This window comes from Pectinophora gossypiella, chromosome 3 (assembly GCF_024362695.1).
Source record: "Pectinophora gossypiella chromosome 3, ilPecGoss1.1, whole genome shotgun sequence".
Lineage (NCBI taxonomy): Eukaryota > Metazoa > Arthropoda > Insecta > Lepidoptera > Gelechiidae > Pectinophora > Pectinophora gossypiella.
In genome coordinates this window covers 12,895,762-12,914,780 of record NC_065406.1, presented here as the reverse complement: position 1 = coordinate 12,914,780, position 19,019 = coordinate 12,895,762, and the positions used below count along the sequence as shown (strand labels likewise).

Here is a 19,019-nt window from a genome sequence, read left to right as displayed (position 1 = left end):
GCGGAAGGCAAAAGGGAAACCACTGCCATATTTTTCCCTAAAAAAGTAGCATGGAATATGCTACAAGACCGTTGCTCTTAAATTAATGATGATGACACTAAAACTTTTTGGTGGGAAGTGGAACTTCGTGGCCTTTTCCCGTTTACTTATGTATAAAAGTATGTTCACTACAACTTGGTTAATACAAAAAACAACTCGAGTAGTATGTTATTGGGCATTCTAGACCATCGAAGTGAAGGGATTCGCGAAAATGTTCTTGGGCATTCTAGACCATCTTCGTTCAGTCGGATCGCTCGAGCGCCAACGCGCTATCGCGCGCGCTCTCGCGGATCCCTTCACTTCGATGGTCTAGAATGCCCAAGAACATTTTCGCGAATCCCTTCACTTCGATGGTCTAGAAATACCCAATAACATCGATGGTTCTTAATATTACGATCAATCGGTTAGCAACTACAACACTCACCAGTATAGCACGAGTCGATTTCATATCACATTTTTTTGAGTCTAGATTTTTGTCCTGGCTTTCTAGACCACTTTATCGTTAAAACACAAAACTTCACTTCGTTCGCTTGCGTACACTCCGTTCCGTGTGGGGTTTTAACAATAAACTCGTCTAGAATGTTCAATTCACAAATTGAAAGTAGGTATATTCACACAACAATAAACTGTTTTAAAATAATTATCTAATCGACAACGTAAAACAGTATTACCACCGTTTGTGGTTGTCACAATTTCGAATTAGAATGCTCATAACCTACGGGACAGCATATCACATCAATATTTAAGTTTAAATAACATTGCGTCAAGAAATACATTTCATTGCTGTAAAAGCTATAACACGCAATAGACAAATTGTCATCGCTTTATACTTATAATGAAATTTGTGAAACAGAAACATGCTTTGAAACTACCTGAAATCTGTCCTATATCGAGCTCTGACACTCGACGTCATGGAAAACTATTGCCGAATACAATAAGGTGCATTATTTGTGGGCCATCTAATTGCGGCAAAACTAATTTAATGATTGGACTTTTATTGCATAAAAATGGTCTTCGTTATAGAAATTTATATGTATATTCCAAGTCTCTTTGTCAACCAAAGTATGAATATTTAGAAAATGTGTTAAAAATGGTACCGGGTGTATCATTTTATAAATTTCATGAAAAAGATGAAGTTCTAAGCCCGCAGGAGGCTCGTTCGAATTCTATAATTATATTCGACGACGTCGCCTGTGAAAATCAAAACAACATGCGGGATTATTTTGCTATGGGGAGACATAGAAATATAGATAGCTTTTATTTAAATCAGACCTATACTAAGATTCCTAAACAACTTGTTAGAGATAATTCAAATTTGATAGTATTATTTAAACAGGACGATATCAATCTAAAACATGTATACGATGAACATGTAGGCACAGACATGTCGTGGGCACAATTTAGAGAAATGTGTTCAAAGGTATGGAGTAACAACTATAATTATGTAGTTATAAATAAAGATTGTGGAAAAAATGAAGGGGGGTACAGGAAGATGTTTGATACATTTATAGTTTTTGACTAAACTGAAAATTCTGTTGTCTATCTCAAGTATGATAGCGTTCTCAACTTTGTCATCGTCAACCATATATATTTATAAATAGTATCACTTTAACCTCATTTACCTATTCGTCTCTACGCTGTACAAAGCAAAACACGTATTAAGCTATCTCTATAATGGAACAATCGTTAAAAAGACAGATAGTTAATGCTGCAGAGGCAGTGAAAAAGAAGGTTCGTAAGATGAGAGATATCCAGTCGGATAATGAAAAAGCACTGGAAACCGTTTTTAAGCCTATAGTTAATCCACTTAATCAAATTTTAAATAATTCCATGAATAACATAAAATCTAGTGGAGATGACTCTTTTGCTAATGTACAGTTGGATAAAACATTAATGCACAAAAATGCTTCTTCAAATGTAGAGGAACAATCTGATAACACCACCGAAGAAGATTCAGGGGATGAAAGTATTACAACTGATAATAATATAGATGAATCTTTCAAATCTATTGAATCTCATGGAAGTCCTCATAAAAATATATCGTCATGGTCTCTTTCTCCGGAAGTGTTTGAAGACGTTCCATTTGGTGCAAGATATGAACGTGGGAAACTTATGCTTGGCTCAGCCCGGTTGGTTATTGATGATAAGCAAATGTCAATAAATGGATGTATATATCAAATTACACCAGGTCTAAAAGAGTTACTATTCAAAAAAGTTCCTGATTTAAGCCTAATATCTGAAAACGATAAATCATATTATAAACAAATGTTAATAGACACAAACGCTCATCGACGAGATTATGATCCAAGAAAACCTATAAAAAGCAATAAAGGAAGGAAATATTTACAAATCATAAAACCAATGTTCAAATTAGCTCGTTCTATATCAGCAAACAGTACAGATGAGAGTGTTGCTAAAGGAGAAGGCTTACCAGTATTAAAAAAAATAAATAAAAATGTTGATTACATTTATTGGGATGATCCTAACGAATTAGTTGAGCGATTAAAATTATTAGTAGCTTCGCGAGAAGCTGGCAACACAGGATTGGATAATGAAATGATTTCCATAATAGAAGAATTGACAGAACGGGGAATTATCACCCAAAATAAAATATTAAGTGACAAAATATACCATTTTAGCAAGAATAAATAAATAGAGAAACACATGATTATTGTTTTAATTATAAACCAACCTTTCGTTAATTCAGACTATTAAAATGAATATTGATAAATTCGGCCACCACGTACATAAAAGGATGCGTTTATCCGACGTATTAAATTTTAGCGAAGAATCAGTACTTAAAGTAGAACACGGAGAAATCAATTTACATTTGAATAGAATGAGAGGTGTGAAGACTCCAACAGAATCCGATGATGTAGTGAATAAAGAATATGTTGATAAAATTACAACTAAATCTTACACAAAGACAGATGTAGACTTACTGATAAGTGCTTGTAGAAGCAGCATTCTAAAAGACGTTGATTCAAAGTTAAAAACTTTAAAAGCAGAGTTACCAGACGTTTTTGATCAGTATTTGAGGAAAAAATATAGCGAAAAGGTGAAACAACAAAATGATTAAAGAACAAGTTGTAAATGAAATTCACAGACCGGCACGAAGAAATTTTATTCGCCGTTCTGTAATATTAAAAGGAATTGATGATCTATGGCAAGCTGATTTAATTGATTTAAAACATTTAAAGAATTATAATAGGGGTCATAATTACATATTAGTTGTTATAGACTGTTTTTCAAAGTACACGTGGGTAATACCGCTTAAAACGAAGAATAAGGAAGAGGTGACTCGTGCTTTTGAGACAATAGTCAAGCATTCTTATCGAAAGCCTATCAACTTGCAAACTGACCAAGGAACAGAATTTTATAACACCATTTTTCAAAATTTAATGAAATCTTTATCTGTTAACCATTATTCAACATACTCTACTAAAAAAGCTTCTATTGTGGAAAGAGTTATAAGGACATTGAAAACCAAACTATACAAACTTTTCAGTCTTAATGGCAATTACAAGTGGGTAGGAATACCGTTAAATAAAATCGTGTGTACCTACAACAATACTAAACACCGTACTACACAGTTCAAACCAATCGACATCAATTATGAAAATGAACCAATCATAAAAAATAATATAATGAAAATCGGAAAAAATAAATTAGAAAAAAATGGTCATAAATTTAAAGTTGGTGACTACGTTCGTATAAGCAAATATAAAAGTAGTTTTAGCAAAGGATATACACCTAACTGGTCTACAGAGATATTTCGTATTAAAAAATGTGTAAATACGAAGCCAGTCACTTATCAAATTGAAGATCAAAAAAGTAACGAAATATTGGGAGGCTTTTATGAACACGAATTACAAAAAACTGCTTATCCTGATGTATATTTGATTGAAAAAGTTATTAAGAAAAGAGGAAATCAACTATATGTGAAATGGTTAGGTTTATCACAGGAAGAGAATAGTTGGGTTAACAAAAAAGAGATTGTTCAATAAATAGAACAGTTATCTCTATCTATTTTCATTATGTTTGTACCCATGCAAGGAGGAGGACTAATAAATAGTTTAATAAATAATTTACCGTTTGAGTTACACCTACCAGGTTACAACTATTGCGGACCCGGGACTAGGTTAAAAGAACGATTATTGCGAGGTGATATAGGTGTTAATGAACTTGACGAAGCCTGCAAACGCCACGACATAGCATACTCGAATTATAGTGATTTACATAATCGTCATCAAGCAGATTTACAACTTTTAAATATGGCTAAAGCACGACTCAAAGCAAAAAACGCTGGGAAGGGTGAAAAACTCGCATCATGGCTGGTCAGTAAAGTTATGAAAACAAAATTAAAAACGGGATCTGGTATCACAAGTTTTAAAGGTTTAGTTTCTCGAATAAAGTCACACATCAAGAAACTGAAACCTAAAGATAATAAGTCAGTGGTAAAATATGCATATTTAGCTGCAAAAAAAATCTTTAAAAATCATAAACATAAAATTCGTTTACCACGTGTTATACCTATACCGAAAACAGGAGGAATTTTACCATTAATTCCAATATTTGCTGGCTTATCAGCCTTAGGCGCTTTAGCAGGCGGTGCAGCTGGTGTTGCTAAAACTGTAAATGACTATAAAACCGCTCAACAGAACTTGCGTGAAACAGAACGTCATAATAAGGTGATGGAATCGGTTGCAATCGGTAAAGGTTTATACATGAAACCTTACAAGAAAGGAAACGGATTATTCATAAAATGTACCAAATCTTGATGAAAGAGCTACCTAATCGAGCATTAACAAATATTGATATTATGAAGTATGCCAAAAATATTCCTTATTTTCGTGCTGTTTATATGAAAGATAGGTTGCCTAAAATGCCAAAAAAAATTGAATGTGGAATTATTAATTTAGACAATTCAGAAAATGAAGGAACTCACTGGGTTGCTTATGTAAAAATAAATAAATATTGTGAATATTTCAATAGCTATGGGGATCTTAAGCCTCCACTAGAACTAATAAAGTATTTAAAGAAATGTAACATATATTATAATTACAATAGATATCAGAATTTCAATAGTGTAAATTGTGGTCATTTGTGTTTGGCATATTTAGTTGACTTTTGGAATAAATATATATAACATGGAACATTGTTTTATTTTATGTTAATAGTAAAATGTCCTTCACACTGTCAATTACTGGTAACTCATCAGCTTTATCGACTTATTATTCACCTGCAATACAGCTAGACGGTGAATATGAGTGCGCTTTGTTGTATTTATCTACATTTAATTCGATTCCTAATATCGATAAAAGAAACAACCGATTTATATACGGTGATAATGAATTAATTGAAATACCTGAAGGAGCATACGAGCTACAAGACATAAATGATTACTTGAAGGAGAAAATAAAAGCATCTGCCTTTAATCTGCAGTGTAATAATAATACTCTACAAACCTCAATTTTTTGTACAAAAGATATACATTTTGATAAAGAAAATTCGATTGGTAAGTTGCTAGGATTTGGAGCACACGTTCTAAAAGCAAATATAATGCACACCTCTAAACACCCAGTCGACATTCTGTCAACAACGGTGGTAAGAGTTGAATGTGATTTAGTAAGCGGATCATATATTAATGGAGAACCTAGTCACATTATACATGAATTTGCTCTTAATGTGCCTCCTGGATACAGAATAGTAGAAGTTCCTAAAAACATTATTTATTTCCCCGTCAACCAAAAAAGTATCAGCTGCATACATATAAAATTATTAGATACTTCCAACAATCCTATCAACTTACGTGGTGAAGAAGTACAGCTGTATTTACATCTCAAGAAAAAATGATCGACTATAATAAATACACTACACAACAAACTAAAAACATCAGTCATCGCCGAACTATCTGCAAAGATACAGCCAAGAAGAAGGCAAAGTTAACTAAAGAAAACAAGGACTTTTTAAAAGCAATTGGGTTGTTAAAATGAATATTTTAGACATTTCTTCAAAGCCTGCTTACGACAACACAATAGATGGTGTCGAATACCATTCCTACAAACCATATATAACAAGTTTCAACAGGAATGATGAAATTCGAATACCTATAAACCAGCAAGATTTATGTATTTTACCATCAGCAAGCACTTTGTATTTGGAAGGGGTTGTAAACGTCCTGAAGCCTGGCACACCAGAACCGATATCGGCATCAAGTATTGAATTTACAAACAATGCTTTACTGTACTTATTCCAAGATATTAGGTATGAACTCAATGGAGTAGAGATCGATAGAGTTAAAAACGCGGGAATTACAACTACAATTAAAGCTTTACTATCTATGAATCAAAGCGATTCACGTGTGTCTAAAGTATGGGGCTGGGATATTAATGGTACTAAAAATGTAAACAATGGACGTTTTTCAGTTTCCATTCCTCTTACTCATATTCTTGGCTTCGCGGAAGATTATAAAAAAGTAATTATTAACTGTAAACATGAACTAATTCTGTTGCGAAGTAATACGAATCTCAACGCAGTGAAACTTAATACGGGTGAATATGTTGAAAATGTTCACATTGATAAAATAGTATGGCGTGTCCCTCATGTAAAAGTTTCTGATATAGAAAGGATTAATTTATTGAAACTCTTGGAAAAAGATCGTGGAATTCAATTAGTATTTAGGAATTGGGATTTGTACGAATATCCTTTACTTCCACAGACTACAAAGCATACCTGGTCTATAAAAACGTCTTCTCAAATTGAAAAACCAAGATATGTAATTATAGGATTGCAAACGAAAAGAAAAAATAATGCAAATGCAGATATGTCTAGATTTGACCACTGTTACTTGCGTGACGCTAAAGTCTACCTCAATTCTACTTACTTTCCGTACGAAAATATAAATGTTGATTTTGCCGGTTATAAAATTGCTTTATTATATGAACAATATGTGAGATTCCAACAGTCTTATTACGGACGGCGAGCAGATCCTTTGCTAAGTGCTAAAGAGTTTAAAGAGATAGCTCCTCTCTTCGTCATTGACTGCTCACGCCAAGTCGACAATCTAAAAACAGGATCCGTGGACGTTCGGGTTGAGATAGAAAGTGACGAAATTATACCTGACGGAACATCTGCTTATTGCCTCATATTAAACGATAGTATCATTGAATACAAGCCTTTGAGTAATATAGTAAAAAAACTATCATGAACGACATTGTGATCGTCGATCTTTTGGGGTTTAAAGTTAAGAACGATTTTATTGTGAAGGAATTGGCTATAGCATATGCTGAATATACAGTAATGTTTTTAGTTAAACCCCCTAATCCTTTTAATTATTTAACAAAACAAGAAAAAAAACAAGTACGATGGCTAGAGGCAAATCATGGGATTTACTGGAGTGAAGGTTTCATTGACTACCGTGAATTTAAACGTATAATTGTACCATATTTGAATAACAGAAAAATAATTACTAAGGGCTTAGAAAAAGTGAAATGGATTAATGAATTGTGTCCTACGTGCACGGTAATAGATATTGGTTCTAAAGGATGTCCTAATTTTATGAAACTGTGTGATATCTATGATAAAAATAATTCTATGACATGTGTAAATCATTCAAAAAAGTGTGCTATAAAAAGTGTGGTATGTGTAAAAAAATGGTATTTCGAAAATAATATGTACTTATTTGATTTATTTAAATAAAAAGTAAAATATTGATTTATGATTTTGTTTCATTTAACGGTTTTCTAGTAAAACAACGAAATTTGAAAAACACATTTTATTTATTAAGTTCATAAAACTGTTTAAAGTACAATAGATAAAAAAATATATTTTGAAATAACAGTTACCATATTAACTATTTCTACTATATACATTAAATGTTTCCATAGCTTGTAGTACTCTGACATTAGTCAGAGACTTTATTTGCGATGGAATTTACTGTGTTGTGAATACACGAAAATGCGATTCCAACATATTTATGAAATAATCGCATGTTACATATAAATACAAGTACTGTAATTACACAATGTCTTTGAAATATTGTTAATTAATTTTTCAGTCTGTCCCAATATATCATCATAACTATCTTTTACCATATATTGGGCTTTCACTAAAACATCACTTTTTTCTTGATTTTCACTTGTATTTGAAGCACCTAAATCCACTATGCTGATTTTAATTAACTTGGTGGCTTTCTCCGCGTTCCGATTTTGCACAAATGAAGATGACTGCTTCCATTTTCCGCATTTAACTTTAGATTTAATTATCTTCCTCTTCTTCTTCTTATCACTTTTCAGCTTTTGACTCTTGTTATCATGAGGCGCCGTCGATTTTGTGGTAGTCGCTTGAACAGGATACCTTTCATCGAAGTCAGCAAGCGGATCTTGCGCGTAAGGGTAGAATAAATCATCTTCGTTAACGTTTGTTAAATTATTCGACATGTTCTGAAACAATAAAACGTATCACATTAATTTATGTATAAAATAAAATACAAACATTTGATTTTATTTATAAAATAAACCACAGTACTTACCAAAGTACTTAGCAGGCACCGCTTTTAGTGCTACACCTTCGAAATTATGATGATGATTTTTAACCGTCAACGGTGTCTACGTCTTTCTCCACGAGTAACTGAAAATACAATGACAGATTAGACTATACCCCTCAACACATATAAAATAAAGTAATAGGTAGTTTATGCACACAATAACACAATAAACGAATATTACCTGTTCATACTTATTTAAGCTACAAGTTTCAACTTGTTCACCCAGCTCCTTTGACATCAGGTAACATGAGTACAGCGCGGATGCCAGCACTCGATCTTCTTTATCATGCGCGCCGTATATACTTCTCACAAGAGTTTTTTCTTTGATCTTATCTCCATCTCGGCGAAGACGATGAATTTGTATTGATACTGTAAATTTTGGGACTTCATCCCCCACTATAGCGAGAAAACTCATTTTCGGCATGGACGCGGACATTTTCGAAGGTGTTGCACTAACGAGAAGCGAAATAGAAATGAAATAAATTATGATGCAACGTCGCGGTCGCCGCGTTGCCCCGCACATATGCGCCTTCTCATGTTACCGCACGTGCACACTCAAAATCGCTTAGGTTTTCATTGTCGCGTTGTATTTCACGTTAACAAGTTTAAACATGAAAAATGGAGACTAGCGATTATAATTAAAGGAAGTATTTATCTAAGTACTTATTTCATCACACTAATGTTATAAATGCGAAACCCCTAAAGAGCTGAACGGATGAAATTTGGTAGCTAGATATATCACATAGCTACCGCATTAACGCAAAGGCTACTTTTTATCCTATAAATTTTGAATCTACGGTGATTAATTTCAATGATTGTGCAAGACAATATAGTATACTTAGGTATCCAACATGTCGGTACTCGTTGAAACAGTAAGACCTTCGCCACACTTGGCGGAAATTCCGACGCCGAACTTCCGTTGCGGTAAATAACCTGCCTGTGTGTGCCTGCTATTTGTAATTTTTATACAAATATTTGTATCGGCGTTCCGTTGCGGAAGATCCACGACTTAATTTCCATCAAGTGTGACGAAGGTCTAAGTTACCTGTCTGGTGATTTGGTAGGTATGAATAAATGAAACTATTATGTATATCATATTCTTATTTATTTTCTCCACTGCTGCTAACTTTTTATATAACAATCGTCATCATCTTATATTATATTTTTATGTTTATAGGTACCTACTTACAACATAAAGTATACTAACCTAAGTATTTACAAACAAAGAGTTCTAAGGATGATTCTTTCAGGGGTAATTGTTACATAGGTATTTTTACTTTTCTCTCTTAAAAACGAGCTTGCAATCTTCGAATAGATTATGAATCTGCTACATAAACGACTACAATTCCTCCCACTGCGAAGAACAATTGACCTTGAAAGAATCACCTTAAGCAGTACAGCCAAAAATTGATTTATGACCCCAAGCAAGGGTAGTCACTTTATCAGATTCTAACAATCGCTTATCATCGTTGCTAGAAAGAGCTATTTTATTTACTTTTTGAGTGAAAATTTCATGTTTAATTGATTTAAATAGAACATTTTTTTTGTAAACAACATCACCATTGTATAACACATGTTTATAGTCTGATACGCTCAAACCATTAATTACATTTTTTTTGGTACCCTTCGCCTTTTTTATTGTTTTGTTTAAGGTTTTAATACAGTAAAGCTTTGACCTTAATCCTACAAACTCTCTAATTATTTGTCCACCCATTTCGTCCTTGAATAAACCAGGAATCTTTTTATTAACAATAGGTAAACCAAATTCATTTTTTGGGTTGTAATTGCTTGTGTCAAAATATTTTAAGAAGTTAGTCTTCAAATCTTGGTAAATGTCATCTGTATGCACATTATATACGAAGCTATCAGTATCGGTATAGCACAACTTAATGCGGTTTCCATAAAATGGTTTTATTTTTGAGTAATGGAAATCGTACATATGACTTTTTGAGAGTTCAAGTACAGCAAAACCAATATAAATTGGTTTGTCAAGCACAATCTGTGAATGTTTCATCTGTATAGCTACCAAATTCTCAGAGAATATTGAAGCACTATGGAAATTGGGACTTGCTATTAAGGTCTCTGCGCCAGTACATTTTTTAGTTAGATTATTTTTGTCTGACCACTTATTAACCAATCGTACATCTACTCGTTGTTCTGTGTTCTCCAAAGTTTTTCCAAATATGCTGTTGTTTAATAATTTAAAAAAATCTTGTTCAAAAGTAGACTGTGCTTTCTGGCGAAGTTGGGTGTTGAGATCTATGTATTTTTTTAAAAAGTTACTTTGATTAAATGTTATAGCTCTATGAATCTTTTTCAACACCAAGCCATGTTCTAAGCATTTTTTTAGATGTACGTAATGAATAACATAATTGTATTTATCATACAAATTAGGTATTAATTTTTTCGATTTTCCTCTGGGTGAAATAATTTTTTCAGGACAAAATGGAAAATCATTATGTTCATCATGTAAATGTGAAGGGTACGATAAGTCCACCTCAAGAATAAAACCATTTTCAGAGTCATCCATAATATTTAAAATATTCGACTCTAAAGTTTTTAATTCAGAATCGTTCACAAATCTGAAGTTTGAATGTGGTAATGTTTGGCACATACTGTATCCATATAAATTGTTACAGTCAAAGTAAACAATATATGAACTTGGGTGAGATGGATCAAATGTTTCCAGATATTTATGATTTGCTTTAACATGTCGTTTAGAACACATGCAAACGCCACCGCGTATACCTTGCTGTATCATACGGTAAATTTCTAAATCAGTTACAAGTTCTAAACGAACGCCTGTTTTAAGGAGCATTGCATCAAATGATAGACTCGGAGCCGTAAGATAGAATGCAGGATCGAGTTGGTAATATTGTTTACATGTAAGTCGGAAATTTTCATAGATATCTGTCAACAAAAGTACATCTGTTATCAAGTACAAATCAGTATATTCACCCATATTGGTTAATGAAAATTTTAACCACACTGATTGAGCGTGCTCATAATCCTCATCTGAGATCGGTTCATTGGTAAGAGAATTGTAAAAACAGTCTTTGGGAGGCAAACACTTTTCTTTATATCGTTCCCAGTTACACATATAATCGTAAGGGTATACGCCCTTTCGAGTAAGCAAATTAAAGTGTTTTTCATCGGGATAGTAAGATTTTAAGTATCTAAATTCATCGTTTTTTAAAGTCGGGGTTAGTTTTTCTAAGCTAGTTCCCAAAAACTTAAAGGAATCTACAAATCGTATCTGAAAGCTATCGGTATCGGATATAGACACAAATTTCGTGAAAGAAATATAATTTTCTTTGGTTTTAGGTATGACCTTGATGGGTCCAGGAACTTTAGCAAGCTCCTTAATAAAAAGATGACAGTCATAACCTGAAAGATTATGAAAGAAAACAGGTAAGAATTTGGGCACTTGAAAGTTCAAATTACATTGACTGTGAGCCGCACCGCGGTATTTACCAGTTATGTGACAATGGTCTCTAACTTTATCCATAACCAATAAACGCTCGCATATGTGACAAGTTTCGTCATTTTCAAAGTTTAACGCATCACTTTCTGTAAAAACCATAGGTACACTATTACTTAATACTGCGCTTATCCTTTTTGCATCGTTGCAAATTGAATCAACAAATTTGTCAACACAATCTTGTCCTCGGTACGATGTAATGTGATTATATCGTTCATCTACAGTACAAACAAGGTGATAAGCAAAAGCTACGGGCACGTGCTGCTGATGAGTCACTGTGCTTGACTTGATAGGATCATTTTCACAAGTCTCGTAGGGTACGAGCATTGACTCAAAATCTGCATAAACAACAAAAGGAACATTTTGTTTTCTGTTATAATTTTTGAACTCTATAAATGACCCTTTTGGGGGTAATTTAGTAGCTACACCTCCACAACTATGAGAACTTAACTGATCGGTCGAGTTGAAAAATAACAAACAATGTTCGCAAAAATACAACTTACCATGATGTTTAGAAATTTGACTTCTAACTAGTCGCGGTAAATCCTTGATTAAACAGTAATGTGACATATTACCTTCCTGTAGGTACAGTAGATGAATTACTTTTTTATTTAATGGTTCAGATTTGTAAAGAGGGCCGATAACTGTATTATTATCTTTTAAACCGTAAACAAAAATACATATTTGAGGGTTGTTAATTTCAAATTTAGCTATGTCTGAAAAAGTAACTGGAAACGATATATCCTCTACATTTAAAACGTCTTTGAAATTAGGATATGACGATACTCTATCAGGATGAGATTTAACTGGGTATAAAGCAGCTGTAACTGACCACAAAAAGCAAAAACTGTCTTCGTTTTTTATGTTTACACACGCTTTTCTGGCTTTGATTGGTGCAGGCAAATCAATGTGACCTGACCCTCTTAATGGTTGATATTTATTAATATTCAATTCTAAATGGGAATTATGTAAGAAGGTCCAACCACTATCACGTTCTTGAAATTCACATTTTTTTCTCATCAAACTAATTTTCACTTTGTTCATTAAACTATCAAAGTCATAATTTTTATAGAGAGTATAATTTTTAGTTCCAAAAGACTTTATTTCCTGAGAATCATTTTTTACTAAAAGAAAAACAGCAAAATGTTCAAAATTGAGTTTTATACAGTCATTTTCCTTGAGAGACAAATCAATTAATGTTTTGATTTTATTTTTTATATCATCAAGAAACCGATCTAAAGAATTATGACCATCCAAATCTGGTGATAATATTCTGTATGAAGCTATTCGGTTGCGAAATGCGGACTCAATTAATTCAATCCCGTCGCTAAAAGGAGAAATATTTTTATTTTTATGGTTAGTGCTTCGTAAATGCCCCATCCAATGAACACGATCTACAGAGACTTTACAAACTGTACAAAACACCATTTTTGATAAGTATACTTTAAATATACAAAGAAAATGCCTCGCCTTTCATACGCTAACGACATAAAATTGCAATATACACAATGAATGTATGATTTACAATTATAATTTCATAGGTATTTGGTTGAAAATTCAGTGGAAAAAAACTACTAAGTATCTTAAAGTGAAGTTATATCAATGAACAGCAGCAGTGAGAGAAAAGGTTGTAATAAGTACCTGAGTAGTAGCTGTACTTATTACTATTCGCTTATGAAGACGGGCTCACAATCTTCAAATAAATTATGAATCCGCTGCATAAACGATTGCATTTTCTCCCACTGCGGAGTCCCCCGATCTAACTTTACTTTAAGAGTAACTTCAGCCTCTTTCCACCGCTGATCTGGTTTAGAGGCAACAGCTTTCTCGGTGTTATACACCCGGAACTCTATATAGTACTCGCCAGACTGGTTGACGAGCTCCCGGCGCACTCGACCGTTGGGGACGCGGCTGGTCAAATAAGTCTGCAGCACTGCAGACTTCGACGTCCCCGAAGTTGCTCCCGTCTCAAACCCGAAGAGTCCTCCAGGGCCAGTACTGGAAACCGAAAAATACGAATAAGTAATAATTTATATAGGTTTAAAGGAACAAAGGAATAGCTGCACAAACGTCTCCGTCACCTTATTTTGAACTATGTTCATCATAATGATATTGTTCGTAATGTGTATAATGAATTATGGAGTGTAATAAAGATATCTACACAATTATTGAACCAGCTGTCCGCCCCGGCGTCGCACGGGTGCTCGGGTGAACAAAATACATAGGTATACGAGTAGCCTATGTTCATCAGAAATAATGTAAGATTCTAATGGTGAAAGAATTTTTCAAATCGATCCAGTAAGTTTCGGAGTCCATTCCATCCAAATATACAATTTGACAATCAAATCTTTCCTATTTATAAAATTAATAATGTAGACAAAATATGTAGAAAATTAGGTTTTGTTACATACCTCGATGAATACGTTGCGGTCGCGCCTGCCTCGTCGTTGGCGCTCGAACGCGACTTCTTTTTAGAACTGTAACAATAATGTTTATATTGAAACGATGCAAGTGTTACCGCCGTGCGCTACGATTTCCAATTAGAACGCTCATTATACCCATTACATTATTTTTATATTACTTTTGTTACTATTAATCAAGATACATAACATAACATATAATTATGCATGTATGTCAAAAGGGTAGAGATAGGGGATATGTAAGTTGTATTTGCAAATAGCGTAAAATTATCTCGAATAAAATAAAAGTAAAGTGATAGATATTAAAGTACCTATTTAATGTTCCACTGATGGGCACGACTGTCTCACTATTAACTTCTCTCAAAAGCACACAAGATTAAAGATAATCATATTATTAATCTTACCTAGTAGGCGTTGGGGTCGACTCCGCCGGCTTCCTCTTGCTCGCAGGCTTCTTTTTCAACACTTTTAGCGCAGACGTAGGCGCCAGCGGCAGTTGGGAGTCCGAACCGGATGAATATTCGTAGTTAGACCTGAAAATTAAGAAATCGGTTAGGTACATGGTATTTAAAATGTTATGTAAATTTATTATGTAAAAAACTCCAACATAATACATAAACTAAAAGTAAATGTAAATACTTACTAACATTTTAACAAACTTTCTTGAAGAAAAGCACTGAAGATGAAAATAACACGGATGAGGATACCACAATTGTGGACAATTGGGAATCGATCAAAGGAATGAGTAAAGTTTAATGATTTTTCCTATTTTATAGAAAAACAATACAAATCCGTGCAAAACTGAATTATGCAAAATAAAACCTTAAATGCAAGACAATAACGGATTATGCATTGCATATTTCAAATTTTTGCATTTTGGACGCGTAGTCATCGCTAAAATGCTTAGTTGCTATTCTCACGAACAAACGAGTTAGTCGCAACACTTTGTAAAATGATACACCGCATATTCATATTAATTAGGTATTTATTACACAGACGTAAACTTACACCTATTTCCGATGACGCAGTACGACGATGGCTCAGTGGTTAAGAGTTTGATGTTCAATGTAGGTATATGTTACAAGTTCGATTCTCTACATACATTTTTTTTCTGACTAAATTATGTACATTGAATATAAACGATAATCTTACGAAGAGGAATATCATGAATATACCTGCATACTGGTTGTGATGATTATATAATCACGATCTAGTTGTACATTAGGTAGGTACCTAAGTTGTAATGAACAAGGAGTGCAACGTTTCAATACTGATATTTTAAATAATATTAACCTTATTTCAACCTGCTTTGAATCGAACAATAAGTCGAACGTTATAATCACCATCATCATTACAGTTGAACAAAAACATAACAATATTTGAGTAAACGCAAAGCATTGATTCTGCATGATGAATCAAAAGTGAAAACTTGTTCACCTTCTTCATAATGTATTGTAGGTAAACCTGTACCCTGCAATAAAAATAATTTATCAAGCGAAGTCAGTAACTGAAACTAGTTGTTTATTAAAAAGTTTCCCACGAGTCAGAGGATACCTGATTGATATAATATATGGTATAGTATAGCCCACATTCCTCAATGCATACGAGGCACAATCTGTGTAATGTGTAATGTAATTCAGTATAGATTTTTGCCTTGACCGGGCATGACAAGTGAGCTAGAGAGTGATTTTGATTCTTTTATAAATAGTTAAATTAATTGATCACACTATTAGGAAAAAGCTTCCGCTATGGGAATTATATCATGTAAGTCAAATTCATTATGTTATTACAATTTGCTGTCCTTGAATCTAATTACGACTCACGCCAATTTGGACAGAATTTCTGACACCCATGTGGTAATTTTTGGGTCACACATTGTATCGTCACTTTTATGTCTAATTCTAGAGATCGTTGAGCCAATCTGGCATTGAATGACAGAATCGAAGCTGTTCTTGAATTTAATGACGACTCGCGCCAATCTGGATAGAATTTCTAACACCCATGTGGTAATTTTTGGGTCACACATTGTATCGTCATTTTTATGTCTAATTCTAGAGATCGTTGAGCCAATATGGCATTGAATGACAGGACCGAAGCGGTTCTTGAATTTAATGACGACTCGCGCCAATCTGGATAGAATTTCTAACACCCATGTGGTAATTTTTGGGTCACACATTGTATCGTCACTTTTATGTCTAATTCTAGAGATCGTTGAGCCAATCTGGTATTGAATGACAGGTTCGAAGCTGATCTTGAATTCAATGACGACTCGCGCCAATCTGGATAGAATTTCTGACATCCTTGTGGTAATTTTTGGGTCACACATTGTATCGTCACTTTATATCATAATTCTAGAGATCGTTGAGCCAATCTGGTATTGAATGACAGGACCGAAGCTGTTCTTGAATTCAATGACGACTCGCGCCAATCTGGATAGAATTTCTGATATTTTCGTATGGTACTTTGTGGGTCTCAAATTATATTATCACTTTAAGTATATCATAATTCTAGAGATCGTTGAGCCAATCTGGTATTGAATGACAGGACCGAAGCTGTTCCTGAATTCAATGACGACTCGCGCCAATCTGGATAGAATTTCTGATATTTTCGTATGGCACTTTGTGAGTCTCAATTATATTATCACTTTATGTCATAATTCTAGAGTTCGTTGAGCCAATCTGGTATTAAATGACAGGACCGAAGCTGTTCTTGAATTCAATGACGACTCGCGCCAATCTGGATAGAATTTCTGATATTTTCGTATGGCACTTTGTGAGTCTCAATTATATTATCACTTTATGTCATAATTCTAGAGATCGTTGAGCCAATCTGGTATTAAATGACAGGACCGAAGCTGTTCTTGAATTCAATGACGACTCGCGCCAATCTGGATAGAATTTCTGATATTTTCGTATGGTACTTTGTGAGTCTCAAATTATATTATCACTTTATGTCATAATTCTGGAGATCGTTGAGCCAATCTGGTATTGGATGACAGGACAGCAAATTGTATAGAGACATGAAGCAATCTGCTAATGAATTTGACTTACAGGAAAAAACTTGATTCGAACACGGACAGACCAAAATAATTTTCTAAGTGATATTATACTTGTGATATTAAATACAGTGATATGAAATCCCATGATGACTCGAGCTATACTGGTGAGTGTTGTAGTTGCTAACCGATTGATCGTAATATTAAGAACCATCGATGTTATTGGGTATTTCTAGACCATCGAAGTGAAGGGATTCGCGAAAATGTTCTTGGGCATTCTAGACCATCGAAGTGAAGGGATCCGCGAGAGCGCGCGCGATAGCGCGTTGGCGCTCGAGCGATCCGACTGAACGAAGATGGTCTAGAATGCCCAAGAACATTTTCGCGAATCCCTTCACTTCGATGGTCTAGAATGCCCAATAACATACTACTAACTCGTTTCAGAAATGCTTCCGGTACCAGCTATATGGCTATGTGTGTGTGTGAAACTTTAATTTATTAATCGTTACACATTGTTACAACCTATTCCTATGTTCATTACGTGTAATATCGCACCTACATTTGTTTAATATATCATTTCTTCTTTATATCGTCTCGTAGTGTACAAATTGTGCTCAATCACCATTAAATTTAGCTCGTGCCGCGGGCATATTGGTAGCAATATATCCGCAATGTTGTGTCAATAAAGTTCCTTTGTAAATCAACTGGCATTAATTGCATGTGTCGACAGCCGGTGTTGGTTGCAGTCCATTACTGTACAATAGATGGATACACAAGCCCTGACAAGGACCTATGGGGTCAATAGTAACCTTGACACCAGGGCAGATGAGATCGGTCATTGATCTCACAACCCACGCGAGAGAAAGAGAGAGCAGAATCAAATGTGCACTAAAAGATTAGTAATAAGTATACAGCTTATTTAGGTAACAACAATAATATATCAAAACCACACATAAACTCCAAATCAAAATTTGTTAATATTTATTTCCTGAAGGCTGTAGGGCTACCTAACATTCGCGACGTGATAAAATTTTGTCACGGTCATTTTATCGATTCTGACGATATACGTAATTATGTCGTTTTGTCGATTTGTGCTAATATGTGAAGTCACGTCGTTTTGTCAAATCCGTTCCTAGTCCACCATAAAATATATTCATCTTCCTAATATAATCCTGTTTCTCACAGGGTCCGCAAACCTAACCTAAAGATTTGACAGGTCCGGTTTTTACAGAAGCGACTGCCTGTCTGACCTTTCATCCCGCAAAGGGAAAACCAGCCCAATACAGGTTAGGTCACATACCTCCGAAAATGCATTTCTCGGGAATGTTAGCATAACATACAGGGTGTTAGTGACATCCTAACGAATACTAAGGGGGATGATTCAGACTACGATTATGCGTTAATATCAAGTGGAATTTTCCGTCGCAAAACTCAAAGAGTTGATATTATCTCAGAATAATAAGCTGAATTATCCCTCTCAGTATTCGTTACGAGGTTACTTACAACCCGTCCAAGTACGTACAGGTGGATATTGGT

The 19,019-nt window shown here is 34.2% G+C and overlaps 1 protein-coding gene and 1 long non-coding RNA gene across 3 annotated transcripts in view; both read right to left on the bottom strand.

Moving 5' to 3' along the window:
- The window catches only part of LOC126382085 (D(3) dopamine receptor), a 171,547-nt gene that overhangs the window by 20,196 nt on the left and 132,332 nt on the right, over positions 1-19,019 (bottom strand). The gene's annotated exons all lie outside the window — the stretch shown is intronic.
- On the bottom strand, positions 7,802-17,143 carry LOC126382183 (uncharacterized). Its single transcript, XR_007569026.1, has 5 exons — positions 14,893-17,143; positions 14,480-14,545; positions 8,769-14,066; positions 8,573-8,670; positions 7,802-8,483 (listed from the first exon to the last, which is right to left on the bottom strand). It is a non-coding gene; the product is annotated as an uncharacterized LOC126382183 (long non-coding RNA).